This window comes from Nannospalax galili, unplaced genomic scaffold (assembly GCF_000622305.1).
Source record: "Nannospalax galili isolate Female #2095 unplaced genomic scaffold, S.galili_v1.0 scaffold176, whole genome shotgun sequence".
NCBI lineage: Eukaryota > Metazoa > Chordata > Mammalia > Rodentia > Spalacidae > Nannospalax > Nannospalax galili.
This window is the reverse complement of record NW_008337643.1, coordinates 2,377,065-2,386,327: the sequence shown is the minus strand read 5'-3', so window position 1 is coordinate 2,386,327 and position 9,263 is coordinate 2,377,065.

Genomic DNA, 9,263 nt, shown 5'->3' with positions numbered 1-9,263 from the left:
TGTCCACTATCTCCACTCCTTTTTAACATAGTGCTTAAAACTCTTGCAAGAACAATAAGAAAAGAGAAGGAAATTGAGGGAGTCGTAATTGAAAATCTCCGTGGGCATTGCATGACACAGGTGCACTTACCTACATGCAGGCAATAACTCATACACATAAAATAAAATTTGCTGATGATATGATATTATATCTGAGAGGCCAAAAATTCCAGCAGAAAACTGCTATAAATGATTAACATTTTCAGTAAAGTGGCAGGTTACAAAATTAATGTATAAAAGTATGTAGCCTTTCGATATACCAATAACAAGCAATCAGAAAAAGTACATGGAAACACTCATTTTCACAATATCCTCAAAAAAGTAAAAAATTCTCAAAATAAACCTAACCAAAGTCATTGAAGACCTCTACAATGAGAATTTTAAATCTTTAAAGAAAGATACTGAGGAAGACACCAGAAAATGGAAGGATGTCCCTTGCTAATGGATTGGAAGAGTCAGTATTGTGAAAATGATCATCCTACCAAAAGCTATTTATGCATTCAATTCAATGCCAATCAAAATCCCCATTACATTCTTCACAGAATGGAAACAAACCTTCCTAACATTTATGTGGAAGTCCAAAAGACCTCAGGTAGTCAAAGAAACCCTGAGCAGTAACAGCAATGCTGGGGGGATTACCATTACAGATTTTAAATTATATTACAGAGCTACAGCCATAAAACCAACATGGTACTGGCACAACAATAGACCTGTAGATCAACGGAAGAAAATTGAAGACCCAAATATCAGTACATGCTATTTCCATCACCTGATATATGACAAAGGGACCAAGAACTTTCACTGGTGGAAAGAAAGCATGTTCAGCAAATGGTACTGGCAAAACTGGATCTCCACCTGTAGAAGAATGAAACTAAATCCCTGTCCTTCACCTTGCACCAAAGTCAGCTCCAAGTAGATCAAAGACCTCAATGTGAAGCCTGAAACTCTGAAATTGTTAGAAGAAAACATTGGCAATAACCTACAAGATACAGGTGTAGGAAAGGATTTTCTAAGCAAGACATCAATTGCTCAGGAAACTATATCAAGAATCAACAAATGGGACCTTATTAAACTAAAAGACTTCTGTACATCAAAAGAAGCAACCAAAGATGTGAAAAGAAAGCCCACAGAGTGGGAGAAAACCTTCACTCATGACACATCTGACAGAGGTTTAACATCCAGAATATATGAAAAACTCAAAAAATAATCGAGAAAGGAAGCAATCCAAATAAAAAATGGGCTAAGATCTGAACAGAGAGTTCTCAAAAGAAGAAATAAAGATGGCTAAGAAGCATCTTAAGAGGTGTTCAATACATTAGTAATTAGAGAAATGAATGTTAAAACCACTTTAAGATTTTATCTTACCCCAGTCAGACTGTATAAGATCAAGAGAACAAATGATACCAAATGTTGAAGAGGATGTGGGGAAAGGGATATGCTCATCCACTGTTGGTGGGTTTGCCAACTTGTTCAACCCCTATAGAAAGCAGTTTAGGGAACCTTTGAGAAACTACAAATGAACATACCGTTTGACCCAGTTATACCTCTCCTTTGTATATACCCAAAGAACTCGTCCTATTGCAGATAAACTTGTATATCTGTGTTTATTGCTGCTATTTTCACAATAGCTAAGAGATGGAAGCAATCTAAATGTCCCTCAATGGATGAGTGGATAACGAAAATGTGGTTCATTTATATCAAGGTGTTCTACTCAGCAATAAAGAACAAATCATGAAATTTGCAGGTGAATGGATGGAACTAGAAACTTTTATATTAAGTGAAGTAACACAGAATCAGAAAAAAACAAAAAAAAAATGTATATTCTCTCTCATATGTGGATCATAGCACCAAATCCTTATAAGTGAGTATGTATCCACACATAACTACAGGAACAAGGATAATGGAAAGGAATCTGTGAGGTAAAGGTAAAGAAAGAACCTGATAGAGAAAAACAGTAGGAAACAGTGTTACTAAGGGATACATGGATAAAAATGGGGTTACTTAAATGGGAGCAGGGCTGGAGGGTTGTACAAAGAACCTTGGGCATAAAGGGAAAGAAGGAGAGAGGGAGCTGAAGAGAGGTGTTTCCAGATAGGAAGGGTATTATTAATGGAGCAATGGAAAAAAATGGGGACACTTAAATGGGGGAAACCATGGTGCAAGCATTAGACAATGAGACAGACAATGCATAGCTAGTTTTACCAGAATCATATTAGTCCAATAATCCACTGACTTATTATACATACAACAAGCTGAAGGAACAAAATATATGTCTACTTAAACTTTTTCTACGAATGTTTGGTTTTTGCCCAAGCCTTGTTTACATGATAATTGAAAGTACCAGACTGGTGGAACTAACTTTCTTGGATGTTTAACAGCCACACTTTCAGACCTATACTAATGTGGTCAGAGGGACTTAAAAGATAGGTTTTGCTCCTTGCCCTCCAAGGTCGACTAAGTTCCAGGGGAGGATAGAGCCTCCTATTCACTTAACTTTCTTCTTGCCATAATCCTTTGTCTTTCCAGTCTCTTTCGTTGCATTTTCACTTTAACAGGAGCCTCCTAGATGTTGTTCCTGTTGTAAGATTTCAAGTTTTCTAAAGTTTGAAAATGATCTGACAAGTGTATAACTGTGTCTAACTTTCAGTGCTATTCAAATTTGAAACTTCCAACATGTATTAATTTTGTTTCTCAGGTAATAATGTTGAATAAAAATGAGTAATTTGATAGTAGATTTTATTGATGCTTTGATATATAACATGGCCTTGAAACAGGAAAGTAATGATAAAATAAATAATAGTTCTTTCTGTATACCTGGTGCTCTGATAAATGTTTTATATGCTATGCATGTAATTAAACAAGTAAAAGGAAGCCTTGATATCACAGAGTTTCTTTTATGTCAACATAGTAGTAGCTAATTAGAAGCTATGAAATTTGCCTTCCTAGACTAGGCTATATTGCCTATATTAGTCACTTTTCTGTTTCTATGATAAGACACCAGGATCAAGGGTATTTATTAAAAGAAGTGTTTATTTGGTTTATACTTTCAGAGGAGGCTCTATACGGTAGTGAGGAAGGTCAGCAGGTCATGGCCAGAGCAGAAATTGGAGCATTGCATTTTCAAGCAAGCACAAGAAGCAGAGAGTGACAGAAAGTTTGGCAAGGTTTAAGAACTCTCAAAGACAGCTCCCAGTAACAAGCTTCCTCCAGCAAGGCCATACCTCCTAAAATACGCCAAAAGAGCAACACAAACTGAGGAAAAATTATCCAGATAATTGAAGCTTATGGAGGACATTCTCATTCAAACCACTATACTGCCTTTTATGGAAAGCTAAGTTCTGAGAGGAATACATTAATTTTACATGTTTGAATATTAATTGAAACCAATTTAAATAAGTATGAACCAAAACATTTTATTCTAAAAACTAAAACTTTAAAATTAAGCTGTTAGAACAAGATATCCAAATTTTATAATCTAACAGATTCTGTGTAGTAAGTGATGCTTAAATTCAAGATTTAGAAATTTTTCCTAATAATATTTATTTATTTAACTAATTTATTTATGATTTATTTATTTATGCATTTTGAAACAAGGTCTCCCTGTAGCCCCTGCTGGCATGGAACTTGCTTTGTAGACCAGGCTGGCCTTGAACTCCCAGAGATTCATCTGCCTCTGCCTACCAAGTGTTGAAACTAAAGGGATACACCACCATGCCCTGCAATATTTATTTTTACAGTTTCAAAAGTATGAGTTTTATTTTGAGGTAGACATTGTACACTGAACATATGAAATATATCTAGAGGTTATTCTAAAACATATGGATAAGTACAGGAGAAGGTGTGAAATGACCAGTGATTCACACAAAATTCAAGTACAAATAAATGAAAGCCACTGACCAAGAACATATGTGTGTTACACAAGTGAAAATTGAAATACTGAAACTGTTAGAAGAAAACACAGATATTACCTGGTAAGATATAGGCACAGGAAAGGAATTTCAAAATAGGAAATTAGTGACTCAGGACTTAAGGTCAAAAATTGACAAGTAGTATATCATTAAACTAAAAAGCTTCTGTATAGCAAAGGAAATAACAAATTATCTGAAGAGCAAGCCCACAGAGTGGGAGAAAATATTCACCAGCTACACCGGACAAAGTACTGATATCCAAAATATACAAATATTAAAAACAACAGAATCAAGAAAACAAATGACACAATTAAAAATGGGCTATGTATCTGAAGGGAGAATTCCCAAAAGAAGAAATAAATATGGCTAAGAAAACTATAAAAAGTGCTCAATATCCCTAGTAGTGAAATGAAAATCAAAACAACTTTAGACTAAGAAACACCTTAAAAAGTGAAATCCCTAGTACTTAAATTGAAATCAAAAGCACTTTAGGATGTTATCCTACACCACTCAGATTGGTTAAGATCAAGAGAACAAATGGCACCAAATCCTGGAGAGGATATGGAGAAATGGTAATACTCATTCACTGCTGGAGGGATTGCAGACTAGAACAACCACTATGGAAAGCAGTGTGGAGAACTCGTAAAAAACTAAAAATGAATCTGCCATATCATCAGGTTATAGCATTTCTTGGCATATAACCAATGGACTCATCATTCTGAAGAGATAATGATACATCCAATTTGTTGCTGTGCTCTTAACAATAGCTAAGAAATGGAAACAACCTAAATGTGTCTCAACTGATAAATGAATAGTGAAGATGTAACACATTTACACAATGGAGTTCTACTCAGTAGTAAGGAAAGATGAACTCATGAAATGTGCAGGTAAATGAATGGAACTAGAAACTTTTATACTAAGTGGAGCAACTCAGACTCAGAAAATCCAGCAACGTCTGTCCTCGTTCATTTGTAGATGTTAGCACTAGATCCTTATGTGCGATTATATATCCTGTTGTAAAGACAAAAGTCAGGAAAATGTAAAGGCACAGAAAGAGCTTGAGACAGGCACAGTAGCCGATAGATGTTACCAAGCAGGAAATAGGAAAAATCGGGCTCTTCAACTGGGAAGGGAGTCGGGAAAGACACACAAGGAAAAAATGTGATAAAGTGGAAGAAGGATCTCAAGGTGGGGGGGGATAAGACGAGATGGGTATTTTCAAGGGGAAAATGGGAGTAAGAGGAGAGAAAATAGACAGGGAGAAGGAGAGGAGAGACAAAGTTTAGGTCGTGTGGTAAAAGAGAGGGAAATGCATTAGCTCAAAAAACTACTGAAAAATACATATACAATATTTGAACATGATGGCACATATGTATACCTGAAGGCTATATAACAAGAAACACAGAGGCAAACAGGAGAAACCTCCCTTTGAGTTGCTGGGCAGGGTACTCCAAGAGACTCGCAAAATAACACAGGGCTATTGCCACAGCCCTTCATTGCCTCTCAGAATTTGAAGGCAAGTTCCTATTGTTGAATACAGGATATACTTCAGACTTGGAACAATGGAGCTGGAACTGACTTAGATGCCATCTCCCTGAAGAATAGCTCTAAAAATTTTAGATGATATTGTGCAAGTTGCTAAGGGATGAATCAGTCCATGGTGAAAACCCAGCTTCAAGGTGTAATAACCACAAAGATGACTGGTTCAACAAATTTAAAAAGTGCAGTAGTGTCACTTTAACCTTGGGGGTAATCAAAAGTTATCTAAATGGACTTAAAGTCTTCTCAATTGGAGATAACTCATTTGTGACACTGTAAATCTATCAAATACACAATTCTGCAGAGTTCATGGTTCCTAGAGAAAATTCCACCTCATATCCCCAGACAAATATAATTTCGTACTTTATACTAAATATGAATCCTTATATTTACAGACAAGTATATCGTTTAGCAATCATCAAAGAAGCTCCTTTTTGTATCAAATGGAGACTATTGCAGAGTTCCACATCTGATCACACAGAGACTAAGTACGTGAGAGAGGCCCAGCCCTTAGTGACACATCTTCAATGGAACCTCTAAACCTAAGGCTCTTGGAACATAGTGGAACAGAAGGTAGAGAGAATATTAATGAATTTCACAATTCTCACCAGTGAAGCTTCTACATGCAACAGAGTACCGTGCACACAGATGGCCACAACTGAGCAAAGTACAGAGAATAAGAGACTTCAGAGAGCATATACATAACTGGATAGGATTCCTATATTAAACCTCACCCACCCATGGTTCAGGGAGTGATGCAGAAGAGGAGGGAGAAAGAGTGCAGTAACCATGGCTGGTGTATGATCATAAGTAAAGGGTCTTCCAGGGCCCTGGAAACTTGTTCATATGATCTTAAAGCAATAATGTCAGCATGCATAAGACCCATGCAAACTCAATCAGGCAAAAACCTAGCAAAGAACTGGAGAAATGAGCAGAAGCCTTAATCTTAACCAAATAACTACTGGCAGATGATTACTGCTGGGTGAGGGAGAGTTGATCTTTAAAGGAGAGAATCTATAGATAGGCTGACTAGCCTCCAGTGGATGAGCTTACTGAGTTACATATAGGTATACAAGTTTGACTAAATATACCTTAACATATGTAACAGACTGAGTGAAATCTGAAGAAGATATGGGGTGCTGATGGGTGAGGGGGTATGAAGATGATTGAAGCTTTTTTGTAAGAAATGCATAAAATTCAATAAACTATTTTAAAAATTGAAAATAAATCTCCTGATGTGATCTGGTTATATCACTCCTTGACATATACCCAAACAACTTATCCTATTGCAGATATATTAGTGCAACCATGTTTGCCTCAGCTCTTTTACTAATAGGTAAAAAAATGGAAACAATCTAAATGTAACTCAACTGATGAATGAATAATAAAATGTGGTACATTTGCAAAATGGAGTTGTACTCTGCCATAAAGAAAAAATGAAATCACGAAATGGATGGAAGTAGAAAATGTTATACTAAGTGAATTAAACATAGACTCAGAAAAACGAGTGAATTATCTACTATCTCATTTGTGGATTTAGCCTCCAAACCTTATATGTGATGTAACATCAAGAAATGGAAACAGGGGAGTAAAGCAGAGGAGGGAATCATCAAAGGGGAAATGAGGAAATAGGAGGTATAAAAGTAGAAAGGGTGAAGGAGTGTTATACAAGAAGCCATGTGGGTAAAGGAAGGGGAAGACACTTGAGAGAGGGAATAATAGCTGATAGATATTTTCAAGGGAAAATGCTTAAATTTGGGTACTTTAACTGGTGAGGGAGTACAGAAAGTAGGGGGTGGAGAAATGAATAATGCTGAGATACTTTGAAAAAACAGAGAGAAATGTATTAGTTCAAAAGTCTACTGAGTGTATGTGAAGACCTGAAGCTATATAACAAGAAACACAGTGTCAGACAGGAGAAACCTCCCTTTGAGTTATTATGTAAGAGACTCTCAAAATAACACAGGCTATTGCCAACCCCTTGATTGCCTCCCAGAACTTACCGATTAGACATTACTGTTAAAGAACTTGGAGCAGTGAAGTTAGAACTGACTTGTAAGTCTCCTCTGTAAAAACTAGCTCTCATATTATCAGAGAATTCTATGCAAGCTACTAACCAAGAAAACCAATAAATAATCCAACCCAGCTGTAAAACATAATAAGCACAGCAATGAAAGGCACATTAAGCTATTTCTATTAGTGCTGTGGTAGCATTTTTATATTTGGGATAAACAACAACTGTGTAATTGTACTAAGAACTCCCTCAAGAGGAGGGAATTCACATGTGATACTGTAAACATAGCCAAATATACGTGGCTGGAGAAGTCCTAGAGCTGAGAAAAAATCCTGCATCTGGTACTTCTGTAGACAAACATAAAATTTCTTATTGAATGCCTAAATATGTATCCAAATATTTACAAATAAATATACTGCTGATCAATAATCAAATAAGTTTCTTTCTGCATCAGAAAGAGACTATTACAGAGTCCACAACTGGTTAAATGTAGAGAATATGTGCTTATGAGATGCCCAGTCCTAAGTAACACATCCACAATGCAACCTCTATACCTAAGGCTCATTGAACATAGAAGAATGGGGATAGGTAGGGAGAATATTAATGCATATCTCAACTGTCATCAGTGAAGCTTCCTTATGCAACATATGGTGATTAACACAGCCACAACTGGCCAATGTGAGCACAATAAGATACTTCATGGTGGGTGTCTCTGGACAGGGCTTCTATATTAAATCTCTGTCACCCAGGTCCCAGGGACTATTTCGGAAGAGGGGTAGGAAGATTGTCAGAATCAGGGTGGTAAATGACCCCAAGGAAACAGAGTTTTCCAGGTTTCTGGCAACTTACTAATATGAGCTTACAACAATGGAGACATTATGCACATGGCACAAGCAAACTTGGTTTCATCAAAACCCAGCACATAAGTGGGGAAATGAGGATGAAGGCCCACCGTTAGCTGAGGAACTATTGGCAACTGATTACTGCTAGCTGAAGGAGAGTTAGTCTTTTTTAAGGGGGTGATGCTATAAGATAGATTAACAACTCTCCCGTGAATTACTTCACACTGAGGGACATTTAGATAAACTTGACTCCATAGTCCTTAACAGATGTGACAAGGGATTTTGCAAATGTGAAAGTGGGTGAATGGCTCTAAATATAATCAAGATATATTGTATGAAATGCACAAAAATTGAATAAAAATAGTAATAAAAGTAATTTATGTTTGTGAATGGTGTGTATCTGTGTATGTGTGTGGTTGTGTGTCTGTGTGTCTTTGTCCTAGAATCTGTTTCTTGTGTGCGTGGAAAATTAGCATTCCAAACCTAATTGTAAATAAGAACTCACAGAGCTTCTAGTTTATCAAATAATGAAATGAATAGCCAGCTCTAAGGCTGAAAATGTAAATTTGCTTCCATGCTGGCATCAGTGTTCCTCTCCAAGCAAATTATCTTGTATTTGAATTTATACATTGTGTTGGGTATCTAATTTAGTGGACAGTATATACTTTCTGTTGCATTTGGGAGTGCCTTCAAAGAGTCATCTGTATGTTTATTCAACACTGCCTTTGGCTTTGCAGTTCCTGCTAGACAAAGCTCTTTGAATTACATTTATTCTGCACATTTGTTACTAAGATTTTGGAAAAGTTTCCTCATAATTGTCATGAACACATGTGAATTTTCTAAACAGGAAAGAAGTGTTATACAGAATGAAGACTCACTAAATGCTCTTTGATGCTGAACATGAGCAATATTTTTATGGGA